This window comes from Cynocephalus volans, chromosome 13 (assembly GCF_027409185.1).
Source record: "Cynocephalus volans isolate mCynVol1 chromosome 13, mCynVol1.pri, whole genome shotgun sequence".
NCBI lineage: Eukaryota > Metazoa > Chordata > Mammalia > Dermoptera > Cynocephalidae > Cynocephalus > Cynocephalus volans.
Window position 1 is genome coordinate 96,280,770 of NC_084472.1, and position 15,376 is coordinate 96,296,145.

Consider the following 15,376-nt stretch of genomic DNA (forward strand, 5'->3'; position numbering starts at 1 on the left):
ACTTGTATACAAGAAGTGTGCACACAAAACACCCTCCTGTAACATATAGTTCAAATAAATTATATTTATTATTGTGCTGTTTGCTCACTCTTCTTGACTATATCTTGGAGAACTTTTTACATTAATGTTTATCATTCTACTTTATTCCTTTTAGCTGTCAAAGAGCATTCATTTAAGTGGAGGTTTATTTAATCAGTTTCCATTGATGAATATTTCACTAGTTTTCAATTTTTCCCTAGAACTTATAATATTGTAATCCCCTCCCCTGCACATTCCTGTTTTAAGTTTACATTTATATCCCTGGACTTGATAATGTAAACTGTTAATTTCCATAGAACACACATTTTATATTTTAATGGATATTGTCAAATTCCCTCCAAAAAGACTTTAGAAATTTAGACCTCCACCAACAGTGAATGAACATAGCAGTTTTTCCATGTGCTTGAGAGTTCCATTTCATAAAAAACTATTTTACCAATGACATGGAAGAATTTGTGAGGTTTTTCTTTATACTTTAATTTATCTTAATATTTCTTGAAGTGTAGTGAAGTTGTACCCCTCTAAAATGCTTATTGGTAGATTATAATTATTTTTTAGGGAATTACCTGTTCATATTCTTTGAAGTCTATGAAATCTCGTTTTTATACAGTTTATTTTTTTCTTATAAATATGAAGGATTTCTTTATAAATTTTAGAGACTATTTTTGTCTCTCTATATTGAAATTATATTGCCTTTTGGCTCTCTGAGCAGGACCATGTCAGCTGGCAAGAACAAGCACCTTACAAAAGGTGGCAAAAAAGGAGTGAAAAAGAAAGCGGTTGATCCATTTTCTAAGAAAGATTGGTATGATGTGAAAGTGCCTGCTATGTTCAGTATAAGAAATATTGGAAAAACACTAGCCACCAGGACTCAAGGAACCAAAATTGCACCTGATGATCTCAGAGGCTGTGTGTTTGAAGTGAGCCTTGCTGATCTGCGGAATGATGAAGTTGCATTTAGAAAATTCAAGCTAATTACGAGGATGTTCAGGGCAAAAACCGCCTGACTAACTTCCATGGCATGGATCTTACTCGTGACAAAATGTGTTCCGTGTTCAAAAAATGGCAGACCATGATTGAAGCTCATGTTGATGTCAAGACTACAGATGGTTATTTGCTTCGTCTGTTCTGTGTTGTTTTACTAAAAAGCACAACCATCAGATATGGAAGACTTCTTATGCTCAGCACCAACAGGCCCACCAAATCCAGAAAAAGATGATGGAAATCATGACCACTGGAAAGAAGTGGTCAATAAATTGATTCCAGACAGCATTGGAAAAGACATAGAAAAGGCTCGCCAGTCTATTTATCCTCTCCATGATGTCTTCGTTAGAAGAATAAAAATGCTGAAGAAGCCCAGGTTTGAATTGGGAAAACTCAGGGAGCTTCATGGTGGAGGTAGAAGTTCTGGGAAAGCTACTGGGGATGAAACAGGTGCTAAAGTTGAGCGAGCTGATGGATATGAACCACCAGTCCTAGAATCCGTTTAAAATTCAGACTGTTAATGGCGACAAATAAAAAATCCCATATAAATGTGGAATATACTATAAAGCATATGTACTTCACAGGGCCTGGTTTTCCAAAGCCTTATAGTTTCAAATATTGCCCTTGCAAGGTCAGGAAATTTCCCTCAGGCTATAAGTCTCTGGTGTGAGATAAAGAATTGTGGCACAGCAGGTTGCTGGCTCAAGGACAGACGAGTTACTGATTGTTATGTAAAGATACTGAGAAACTATAGAGGGAGAAGGAATGTTTGCTCAGATCAAACTGTTGTTGATAGGACCACTTAATTGCCTTACTGGAATGTCATCTGGCTTGTTTCACTGAAAGTTACCAGCCTATACTGTTAAACTATAACCCCACCTTTGTTCACTTCCTGTAACTTTCTTGTCTGGAAAATAAATGCTGGAAGAGGACCCCAATTCAGGGTTAATTTCCTTGCTCTTGCTTGAGTGCCCCAAAGGGAGATTAACCTTTTCAGGGCTTCTCACTGCTTGGAAGAGATGGGTTTTGAGTAATCCTTTGCATCTCCGTCACCCAGGGGAAGTGGGGTGACAAATCTGTGGGGGGCAAAGCAACACAAAGCAACATATAAAAAAAAGAAATTATATTTTCCTTGTTATATATTAGTCTTTTAAGTTTGCTTAAGCCTTCTTTATTTGTGCAAAGATTTTGTATTTGTGTGTATTCAAGTATATAAATATTATCTTTTTCCATTTTTTATACTGCTTATTTTGACCTTCCTTGATATAACGAATGCGCTTCTATGTTTTTGTCCTTTTCCTTACCTCTTTGATCCATCCTCTTGGATCCTCTTGGAATTTATTTTTAAATTTAATATTGAGTATGGAATATTTTTTCAATACATAATTCCAAAACTTATTTGGCTGCTCCATTACAATTTATTGAATAGTATATATTTTCACCAATGACTCGAAGTGCTACTTTGTGATCATCTTTGACAAATATTTATATAGGTCTGTTTCTGAACATTCAGTGCTATTCTATTGTTCTGTTTTCTTTTATTCTGCACTAATAACACACTCTTTTAGTGACCCTGATTTTGTGTTCTGCTTTGTCACCTGTTAGGCAATTTCCTGTAACACTTCTTACTTTCTCTTTCCAATAATTTATAAAATCAGTTGTCAAATTCCATAAAAGTCTTTTTGAGTTTTCACTGAATTTATAAATTTATGAGGGATAAAATGACACTTTTGAAAAATATTTTTCCATTCAGCATCTTGATAGATGCTTCCATTAACTGAGATTAAGTACTATGTTTTTCAATTGTACTTAATAAATTACTAATTATAAAATATATTACTTAATTATAGTTTTGATTATTAATTTGTGTTTTGTAAACATTGTGATGCTTTGTGAATGGGATATTTTCCATCTCATTAAATTTTTAGTTGGTTGTAAATATGTGTAGAAATGCATTAATTTTGTTATTGATGATATATTGAGCACTCTTGCTGAACTTTCTTCTCAGTACTATTTAGTTTGCAGTTATTTGTTTTTATTTTTAAGTAGAACATCATAATCTCTGCAATAAAAATAGCTTTGTCTTTTCCTTACAATATCTCTTCTTCGTTTTTCTTTATTGCTTCAGTTATTGACTTGAGAGACACTTCCAATTGTTAACAGAAGGTATAAATTTTTGTGTATTTCTTTATCAAGTTATGGAAATCCTACATACTGGATTTTTAAAAATCTTAAGTGGACATTAAATGTTCCATCTCGACCTTCTCATTTTATTAATTGTAAAGCTATACATAGTTTTCTTTCTTTATAGAAAATCCCCACTTTCTATTTTCTTTACAGAAAATAATAGATGTCTATTATTTCCATCTTGTGTTATTTTTTATTCTTTCTCTCTTTTTCTTTTATTAGATTTCCAATGATAGGTTCATCTTTATTGGCCTTTTGACAACCAATTTTTGGTATTTATTATTAATATGGTTTTTGTTTATTTGCATTTGTATTTATTTTAAAGTCAGCTACTTTCCATTTTTTTTCTTATTATTTATTTCTACATCCTTTGGCTTTATTTTTCCCCCTAATTTCTCTAGCTGAGAGCTGTGTTAGTTTCCTAGGGCTTCTGTAACAAAGTACCACAAACAGGAGGGCTTGAAGCAACGGAAATTTATTCTCTTACAGTTCTGGAAGCTAGAAGTTCAAAATCAAGGTGTTGGCAGGACCATGCTCCCTCTGCAAGCTGTAGGGGAATAATCTTTCCCAGGTGATAATCTTTGCCATTCGTTGGCTTGCAGGTGCATAATGCCAGTCTTTACTTCCCTTGTCACATGGCATTCTCCCTGTGTGTCTCTCTGCCATCACGTGGCTGTCTTCTTATAACACACCAGTCATGTGGGATTAGGGGTCCACACCACCCCAATATATCTCATTTTAACTAATTACCTCTGCAATGACCCTATTTCCAAATAAGGTCATATTCTGAAGTACTGCGACTTAAAACTTCAATGCATCTTTTTTGAAGGGACAGATTCAACCTATGACAAGCACTTAGTTTCATTATCATTAATTTGTTTTCATTTCCATTGATTAATTCTATAAATTCTCATCTAAGTATTGTTATGACCACATCTCATAAGATTTTATATGTATCTCGGAGAAAATTATGCTCAAAGAAAGAGCCCTGTTATTACCCAGTACCTGGGAGATAAATATATTTCTCTTTAGAACTAGGGAAGAATTTTTCTTGGTAAAAGTTATCAGAGGAAAAATACAGAGATAAAAGGATCACCTGTAGAGAATATTGGAATATACCAAAAGATAGGAGGAGAGGTAGGATGTGAAGACTAATGTAAATAAAAATTAGGATGTTTGATATTGAAATATCATAATGGAGATGAATTGTGAGGCAATTAAATGTCTCAAGAGGTTGATAGAATACTGAAACAGGGGAGGAGCAGAGGCAGTGTTGTAGAGCCGATCACACAGGCAGGTGAAATTGAATGATTCTAGCAAACGGGAATGCCTCTCCCATGACACAAACCATGAGCCATGATGGAAGCCTCCAGGATGGTACTGGCAGGAGTAAAGCACTGCTTAGTGTAATATAAAATTGAATTGTAGGAAAGTTTCCAGAGTGAGATCTCAGTGGAAACTAAATTGCTTACTTATTTAAACTGTATGGAAGGTACAGACTAGAGCTCAAAAATAACATAATTTCAGAAATATAATGGGGACACAGCAAGATCACAGATGAATTCTATCATAAAGATGCTGGTCTGTTACTTAGCTGCTCTGTCTCGGGCATTAATACCTTAAATTCTTATTGCTACGTTTGAAAATTTGCCCTAGAAAGAGATTTAGACTGAATCTGAAGTTGCAATCAAGTGGTTTAGCAGCCAGTACTGTATCTGCTAGACCTGAGAGGCACTTACAAAAGATTTCTTAAAAGAAAAAAAAAATGAGTCAGTGGTCCCAGTTTATAAAGAAATCTTTGGGGATTGAAAGGAAGTTAGTGGCATATAATTCGAATGCAGCAGTATGCCCTAGTAGCTCATTTGTATACATAGTATTGAATTATATGAGATGCAAAAATTGTTCAAAATACAGCAGGGACTTTTGGAAACCTTGAACACTCTGCTCACCTCAGTTAAGATTTTTAGTGGCTATTTTATGGCAACCAAACGTAGCTCTAAAGTTGATCATTTAGACAGTATCACCATGAATAATTCCACAGCTTTATGTGTGTAATCCTACACCTAGCTATGCGAACAGCTTTTAAATCTCAATAAATTAGATGGTTACATAATACCAGGAAATTTAAAGCAAACAAAACATCAAATTTGTAATGACAGTACTATTCATCATATAAAATTTAAACATGTTCTTGATGTATTTACACTTTGAATTTATATGTATAATTCATTCCAGACTGCAGGAAAACCCAAGAAAGCATTTATGATAATACAGTGTGTGCTTCAAAATTATGACTTGAAGCTTCTCAGTACAATTCTTTATTATATTATTTTATTTAGAGCTTCTTATTTTCAGAGTATAGATTGCTATGTCAAGACCTAGCTCGCAGAATTGATATTCATGAGGTAGAAAAACAGCATTAAAGTACTCATTTTGTATTGTACTCCATATCGTCTAAGAAATTCTGTTTGTAGAATTATTAAAAGAACAAGAGCTATTGCAATGCTTTTATTTTATACTATTACAAACTACAGGAATCTGACCCATCAGGAAATAGCAAAGGAATCACAAACGAAAAGTAGATTCATTGCCTTTGTTTATAATGCAGTGTATTGAGTGAATGCTAAAGTACAAAAGATTATGCTGCTGAGATCTGAACCAAAAATGCACTTACTTCTGGTATGTGAACTATTTTTTCGTAGCATATGATATCTTATTTATTCAGGCGAAATTATTCTGAACTTTCCATAGCACATATACAGTTTTCGAATTTTTTAAATAAAATAAACAGTGGTTTGAGAAAGATGTTTTCATTATTATGATCACTTAAATGGTATCTCACAGTCTCATCTTCTTTCCTGTCCTTAACAACCTAATTCCCGTTTTGTTTACTATTTTCTCTTACTGAAAACAGCAAGCGTCCAGTGAGCTACCTATGCATATGTCTGTCTGTCTGTCTTTCTCTCTACCTATCCATCCATCCACCCATCTATCAACCCATCCATCTATCTATGCAAAACTGGAAATTTAAAAAAATATCTCAAACATCCTCTCCACAGCCCTAACTCTTGTCTTGGCTAAACCTTATTCATCTTGATTTTTCATTCTCAAATTAGATGGCATTTCTTCAGAGAAAGCTTTCCTGACTATCTCCTAATACATATTAGGCTTCCTTCTGTTAGTCTCTATCCTAATCAATTTTTACTTCCAGAATTTGTAATTTTATATTCTTTGTGCATTTCCTCTTTTATCAAATGTCTCTAGAAGGACTATAGATCATCTTGAGTTTACATACTACTTTGCATATAGTGGGCCTGCAATAAATATTTCTTAAATAAAAATAAAATGAATGAGTGGAATTTTGGAAACTCAATAAAAAAAAGATTAAATGAGTTATTGATAAAGTGTGTAAAATAGTGATTATCACATAGTAAGTGCTCTATAATTTTTTATTTTTATCTATTTATTTTTTTCCCAAAAAACTTCATTGTTTCAAGAGGCAAAATGTCATTGGTCTCTGTGGGACACCTGGCAGGGTAGAGAGAGACCTGGGGTGGGTCTGGGGCAGGGCTCTACCCATTAAAAAAATGAAAGGCTTTTTAAAAAAATACTATAATTACTTTACTGGTATTAAAAGAAAACCCAAGAGAGGCTGGAGAAGGAAGCAGAGAGGGTGGAGGGAAGAGAGAAAGGGAGGAATCAAAATCTTCAACCACTAATAATGGAATCCAGGCTGGGAGGGAAGGTGTGGGGGAAGGTTGGGAAGGTGATACAAAAAGCTTAATGTGACTCCCCATATGCTCCTCAGGGGGAAGTGGGCCTCTATAATTTTTTAAATCGAGAATTTTTACGCAGGATGAATTCCCAGAAGTGGAATAACTAGATCATAGGATTTATACACTTTGGGGAAAGGGGTAATTTTAATTAATTAATTAACTAACTCTCTTGAGGTATAATTTACATACCATAAATTCACCTATTTGAGTTTACAATTCAATGCTTTTCCATACAAATATCTTTAAACAAATAAAAATAAATTCCGAAATTGCCAAACTTAACTGCTGTGTGCTAACAGAAAAATAGAGATCATGTATCTCACAATTATTTCGGTTATTGTGATTTTTTTTCTCCCCAGATTCTGATATCAAAGGTGATATTTGAACATACTGGGGACAATAAGCCGACATAATCTCTATCAGTTATTCTTCATGCCTCAAAACGCATTTCTTAGGATAAGGAATATTTTTATTGTTGTGTAAAGGGGCATCACTAACAGTTCAAAACCCAGCTGTGGGTTAAGAAATACTAAATTACTCAACTAATGCTCTGTATTTTATAGACAATGATGGGATAAGTTGCCACCCTCTTTGGGGTAGCTGTCCTAGCCCTGGTGTGACACCCCGGCCACTCCTCCCTGGGATTCTGGATCCCACGCGTCTTAAATTGCTAGCTCAGGGAGCTTGTTTGCTTGGTCGGCTAACTAAAGTCTGGTCTCAGTAGTTTACTGTGAGGAAAGATACTGAGGAGGCAGAAATCCCATAAGATTGTAAAAGAAGACGTCTAAAGACAGAGAGGTAGGCGTGCAGGAGCGGATTTACCAGGTGTGAATTACATGTTTTTTGCCGTGGCTCCCCCGCTGCCAACCTCAGCCCCTAGAGGTCGCTCTTCCTCGAGGCACTGAGGACCTTGCTAGCGTCAGGAGCAGCAGCAACTGGTGCCCTTCAGTGGTTGTCCTTTGTTAAGCCAGAGATGCAAGGAGGACATGGTCCCTTGGGATGAGTTCCCTGATGTCAGGGAGGAAGTAGCCGTGGAGCAGGCCAAGTGGGGGTGTTTGTGATCCGGAACCGCTGTGGTGCTTAACAAAACGGCCAGACCTTGGCGAATCTGTTTTTGAAGTTAATCGATCCTAGTATCTCTAAAACCCAAAAGATTGAAAGCTCACTGAGATCTTTCTCAGTCATTTTTTTTTAACTGAACAAAGTCTTGGTATGATGAAAAAACAAAAAACCAAAACTGACTGAGACACCACCCTCGGGAGTCATAAACCCTCACCCTATTACCACACCTGCGTCACTTCACAGCCCCCCCAACCCTCCACCTATCCCTTTGAGTGAATATGAATATGAGTGAAAGAGAATATGGTACCTTTGAGGAAATTCCTGTGATAACATCATTACTTTATATTATACATTACTTTATATTATAGATTTCCCTGCTGTCTTTCCCTAAAGACACCAATGACCTTTATCAGGGCCAGTATGCCCGTCAGATACTGGGAGGGTTATTGACCACTGGCTTTGAGAAGATGCTGATCCCCAGGGCACAGAACACCATTCAGGTCTTTCATCCAGTGTTGTGCTTATGGGCATCAGTTAATAAATGGAGTTTTGTCCTAATTCTGTCTCACAGGTGGCCTAGGGACTCCCCAAACAATTCTCAGTTTATTTCCCAAGTACTGTGCTGCAGAATATCACTGACATCATAGCAAATGGCAGGATGTGGGGTGGGGTGCCTGATTTTGATTATCCAGATGAAATATAGCGAGTTCCACACAAGGAGGACAGGATATTAAATTCCTAGAATCTAAAGCATCTTCTATTAAGAAATAAAAGTTAGGAAAAAACAAAAAAACTTGGATAGGCATGTCCTCTAAGAGATCAGACCTCACCAATATAGACTTGGATCACTTTACCAGATAAGAACCCTTGCCCAGTGAGGTGTAGGCTGAAAGAAAAGGGAATATTGATTGGATCGGGGAGAATAACATCTTAGATCTTGATGAAGTCCTGGTGAACAGTTGCAGAAGTGTGAAAATAATAGCTAGTCCCATTCTCCTTGCTCTATCATGTATATTTATTAACCAGTTATTAACTATGTGTTTTTGTGCTTTATTTTCTATTTCTCTACTATTTTATATTGAATTTTTTGTTGTGGTTACCTTTTATAATTTGTCCAAAATTTATAAGAACTGAAGACAGCTTTGGGATTATAAGAGAAGAGAATTGACATTACCTAGAGTTAAATATAATAATTCATGAGACTTTGGATCTGTCCTTTCACAGAGACAATAAACATGGTTTCATTTGTCTGGGGACTCATTGTGTTACGTTGCATGGAAGCACGTTGCTACTGCTGCTACTTGGAAGTTTAAATATGAGAAGAAACCCGTGTGTAAGTTTGGAGTAGCCAAAGGGCCAGTAATGTGGATTGTCTTGGTCATTATTTATTCTAACACCCGAAGCCAGGGTCCAGATGTGATTTAGGTTCCACTTGAGCAAAGCTTTTGTTTAGAACTGAGTTACATGGAGAGAGAGGCAAGTGTCCATTTTTCAGGCCCCAGTCTGGAGAGAGATGGGGTGGCTCTGGTCCCACCAAGGTGACATCTTCTGAATTTGGCTGCTTTTTAATTGTGATGGAATCATCCTTTACCTTGGTGCAACAATTCTGCTTAGATTCTGTTTCTTTCAAACAATTCTTCAATAACTTTTGTTCCCTATAAAGACTGTTTTTATTTAAGTCGGAATGGTTGCTTTTGTCTGAAAGTAAGAATCCTGGCCCATATAGGAAATAACATTATAGCCTCACACTGTGTTGGAGTTCAAATAAAAACGTAAATTTGAAAGATTCCTCTAACACACCTAAATCTTTTCAACCACTTCTTCCATAGGGATATTTACTCAATAATTAACTGAGTGAATGTGAAAATTATTATGAACTTTAAATCCATAGATACAAAATGTAGGTTAATGTCATTTTGCAAATAGCTATGAGAGAATAGGGTTGTGGTTGGAAACAAACCCACAATAAGTTGAGAGTGGAAGTTGTCAATATTCAAATGCTTGCAGAAAAGTCCAAAAGCTTGCATGTGTGAAAAACAACTGGAATGTCCATACTCACTGAATTCTTGAAGATAAAAAGAAGCACAAATAATTAAGATACATCATGGGGAAAAATAAGATGAAACAACAGAAAGGAATTTCCAAAATTTATTTTATTTAATTAATAAATGTGATTACGGTTAAGAGATAAGATGTTCTTGAAACATAAAAGCTAGAATGGAGGCAACACATCAAGAGAGAATAATGGCCAAAGATTTTTATATATGTTCAGTGTTAACAAAAGCATTTTTGTTTGGAAAGTGAAATTAATTTGACAGTTTCATGCTACAATATTAAGTTCTGGACTATGTTTTAATATAAAAAGAGCAAAGAGGTCAGAAGACTTAGCATAAGTTCTGAGGGAGTTTCTCCAATGTGTGTTCTTCGTGGTAGCCTCAGTGCTCAGCATTATGCATCATTAGTTATTTATCAGTAGTATAATTGTCAATAATGTCATAAAGGAAGTTATTATAAAATAGATCATTTCACTCTCCAGTGAGAAAACTTAAGTTAAGAAAACTTAAGTTAAGGTTATATTCTTAACTAAAAACAACGAAAAACTAATTCATAGTTAAGACCAAAAATATAGAGTATGAGCAAAGATGCAGCCCTATAAAACTCAAAGACAATTTAAAATAGTAAAATTATACAGCAAATCCTATAAATAATGCATACGTGTCCTGCATTTGTACATAATACATGTGCTCTTATGTATTGAAAAGTACACATAAAGCACAAATAAACAACTTTTACTTGTTATAAATTTGATTTAAATTTAATTCCAGTGTATATAGATAAAGGGGCACAGTTAGACCTGCATTTAAATCTGCTTCATCAATTAGAGCTTTTATATATAGACTTGGAGAACTCCCCTAAACTCTTAGACTTAATGTGCATCTTACTACTCAAATAATTCATTATATGTATTACTTCCACAACTTATTTTAAAAATTTGAATTATTACATCTTGTTTTATGACCATTGCTTTTTTATTGCATTATATTTCTATTTTATTTATGCCACATTAAGTTGAACCTTTGAAATTATAGATTTTTTTGTTGTTGTCTTGGGGGTCTCTTTCATTGCCTGAATTAACTCTGTTTTCTATTAAATCAGTCCTCATCTCTTTTCATCTTGATTTCTCTCTTTGTGGTATTGTATTTTCCTGAAATGTCTGGAAACTATATTTTGGATGAGGATTTAAGCTGATTATTACATTCTTTAGAGTAGGTTTCTGCTTAGAGGGTGTGGATCTGATTCCACAACTATTCTTTCTCCTGAATAAGAGGGCTCAGTGTGAGCTTCAGGTAAGAGAATGGAATATCTTGACTTAAATGAGGCTCTTTTTGCTCCTGTGCAGAACAAATTTTACACATATATATGTGTAGATATACATACACACAATAATATATATAAAAGCAGATTTTGCTGTGTGGCTAGAGTAGGGAGAGGTTTTAATTGACTTAATTATTCAATAGATAGGTTTTTAATAAATTAACTACAGCAGACTTTATTTTATAAATACAACCACAGTCATATCTCCTATTCTACATAATCTTTTTACATTGTGACTTCAACTCTCTTCCCATCAAAAGGTGGATTGTATAATTCCTCCCCTTGAATCTGAATTGCAGATACAACTTCTTAGGCTTGGTCATAAGAAGTTAGAAAACTTCTGTTTCTTCTTGGGTCACTCATTCCTGGATCTCCACCACCATGCTGTGAGGAAGCCCAAGCACCCACGGGGAGAGGCCATGTCAAGATGTTACAGCCAACAGTCACAGCTGAGGTCCCAGTTGACAGCCAGTATCAACCATCAGAGATGCGAGTGAGTGAGTGAATGAATGATGTTTTACATAATTCAGGTTCCCAGCTGTGGACTCCCTCCTCATCTAAGTTTCCCCAGTCATTGAGTCACTTCCAACTTTGGAGTCTTTCCAGCTTAGGCACCAAATATTGTGGAGCAGAGACAAGGCGACCTTTTCCACATATTTAACCGCAGAATCTGTAAACATAATAAATTGATTACTCTTTGGGGGATTATTTTCTTTCCTGCCACTGTGTTTGCAGTGTGTTTCATTCAGTACTGGTAACTTGAACACTACTCTCATATCACGGCCACAAACCACTCTATTGTGTGTGTTTACTGACTTGGCTCTGATCGAGAATAGAGCCTTATTTGTGCTTCACAGAGGAAAAAGACTCCTGACTCTGAGGCACTGTCTCTCATGTGCGTGTTCAGCACAGTGACTATTGTACTGGGCCTTATGCACCCACTGACTGTCTTTAAGAAACCCATCAATACCTCTGTTTGCTAATTGTAATTTTTCCCCTCATCAGGGATTTAAATATTTTGTACCAATTCAGTAGGGATTGGAGAAGAAGGAAATATATGCAATATCCTTGTCATCTTGTACCAGAAGTCCAATAAAGTCCAGTTAACAGGGGCTTCAACATCTTTGTCACTAAAAAATAAATCTCTGCTCAAAGAACAACATCTGAATGTGCATTTCATGTAGCTTTTACATTTTTATTCTTTTACAGGGACCATTGTCTATAAAATAAAAAACAATTATATTAACCAGTAAAATTGGAATCATAATTAGGCAATGTGAAATGACAAACCATGGGACTGAAAGCCTGAGAAGTTAGTACTGCCTGGAAAATGTCATTGGCCAGATCCCACTAGCAAACCAGTTACAATTAAAGGCTCAACTCTTCAGGAGGCATATTGACTCTGAAAGTTCACTAAGTTTCCATGGAAGAAATTACTGATTGATTTGGCCTCATGATTTTCAAGCTTACTTATTGTTTTGATATATGGAAAAAGCCTAGCTCAGTGTCTGGAACATGGTAAGAGTCAACACAAAGTTGTTACTTTATAGTTTCCTTCATTTAATATTTGAAAACCAAGTGGATCATTTGGACTTGGCCAAAATTATGTTTTTACTAGCATATTCAGGTATCTGCATGGATTTTTCTTGCTGACATGCAACCAATCATTAGGTGTTTTGATGCTATATTAGGTGGTACTTTCAAATAATTTCAACTATTCAAAAAGTGATATTTCTTCTTATATAAGATCTGGCCTTAACTGGAGGTATTCAGTCAGAGGTTAGAGACCATCTGTGGCAGGCATTGCATAAGGAAAAGGTTAGACCTGGTGACTTTTGAGATACCTTTAAACTCTCGAATATTTTGATAACAAAAAAGTTATGAAAATACTTATAATTCAGTTTTGTTATGCCTAAAATTTTTTTAAATTAAATTTTAAACATTGCCTTAAAAAGCAAACACAACTCATTATTAGTTACAGTTTATTCTTCTAGTCTTTGAAATTTTACTTATGAAGCACCAAATTCTTCAATGATAATGGCTTTGCTTTAGATTTCCAAAATGAAGGCAGGTGATTCACATGAATTTCACATGACTTCATACACATGCATACTTAAATTTGGAGATTAATTGGATCAAGAGGAAATTCAGCCATTTTGTTAATCTCAGTATGGTTTGAAGAAATAAGACATATTTCAAAACATTACATTCTCTGTAATACTAGTGCCTTTCACCATTTTCAAATTTTTAGACATAAGTATGTTAAGTCATAAAAAATGTTTACCCATTGTGTAGAAATGACAAATGAGTTCATAGAATAAATTATGAAGCCTGTGTCACTTAGGTAATATGTAGGTTAGGAAAAATAAAGAAAATAGAAATACTTCTATTTCTGAGTTAATTTTTTTACATTATTTTGAATTATGCATTAGTGCTAATAAATGTGAGTATTTTTGTACACCAAATGTTGCAATGTGTGTACAATAAAATTTTAATTTTGGTTAAGTGTATATTAACACTCTCAAGATTTGTTCTCCAATAAATATAGTCATGTGACATTTAATGACAGGTATACATTCTAAGAAATATGTTTCGTGATTTTGTCATTGTGCAAACATCATAGAGTGTACAGACATCGATGGTAGAGCCTACTACACACCTAGGCTATATGGTACAGCCCATCGCTGCTAGGCTACAAACCTGTATAGCATGTTACTGCACTGAGTACTGTAGGCAATTGCAACACAATGGTATTTGTGTATGTAAACATATCAAAACATAGAAAAGGTATAGCAAAAATATGGTGTAAAAGATAAAAAAAAATAGGTACACCCAAATTGGGCACTTACAATGAATGAAGCTTGCAGGACTGGAAGTTGCTCTGGGTGAGTCAGTGAGTGAGAGGTAAGTGAATGTGAAGGCTGAGGACATGACTGTACACTACTGTAGACTTTACATACACTACACACTTAGGCTACACTAAATTAACTTAAAAAGTAAAGTCATTGTGTCACAACATTAAGATGGCTGTGACATCACTAGGTAATAAGGATTTCTCAGCTGCATTATCATCTTATCCATTAAAATCTTATAAGTTGTGTATGTCATATATGTGGTCCATTTTTGACAATGATGTCATTATGCAGCACATGACTGTATAATGTCAAAGTGTAGAATAGCAATTTTAATATGGTATTAAAGAACAATAGTGTTTAAGTAGGTATGTAATGTTTTTCAGCCATAAATGTGTTACATTTCTATTTCTGCCATAATGAATTACTATAAACTTAGCACTTTAAACAACACAATTTATTGTCTTACAGTGCTGTTAATCAGAGGTCTGGCATAAGTCTCAGTGAGCTAAAATGGAGGTGCTGGCAAGACTGCATTCCTCTCCAGATGTTCTGGAAGAGGTTCTGTTAACTTGCTCTTTTGTTGTTGGCAGAGTTCAGTTCCCTGCAGTTGGAGCCCTGAAGTCTCGTTTTCTCACTGGCTGTTGGCCACAGGCTTTCCCAGTTTCTAGAGACCACTCCTCCCTTTGCTCTAGGCCTCTTCCTCCACCTTTCAAGCCAACTGTGATGGATGGAGTCCTCTCATGTGACATCTCTCTGATTGACACTTCTGCTTTCATCTTCTGCTTTTAGGAGCTTGTATGATTAAATTGGGCCCACCCCAATAATCCACGATAATCTTCCCATCTCAAGGTCCATAGTCTTAATCACATCTTCAGAGTACCTCCTGCTATGTAAGGATTAGGACATGGATATCTTTGGGGGTCATTATTCTGCCTACCACAATTAATAAATAAATCAAAATAATGGGTGACTATAAAATTATTAATCATCTCCATATCAGTCTCAAGAGAACATGTGCATTAGAGCTTTTGTTCATATTCTCAGAGTAACATTTATTATAATAATTTAAACTGCTGGTCCTTAAATCAGGGAGCTAAA

At 35.3% G+C, this 15,376-nt stretch overlaps 1 pseudogene; it reads left to right on the top strand.

The window, feature by feature from the left end:
- Positions 1-755: 755 nt before the first annotated feature.
- On the top strand, positions 756-1,529 carry LOC134361989 (small ribosomal subunit protein eS1-like; annotated as a pseudogene).
- The last annotated feature ends 13,847 nt before the right edge of the window (positions 1,530-15,376 follow it).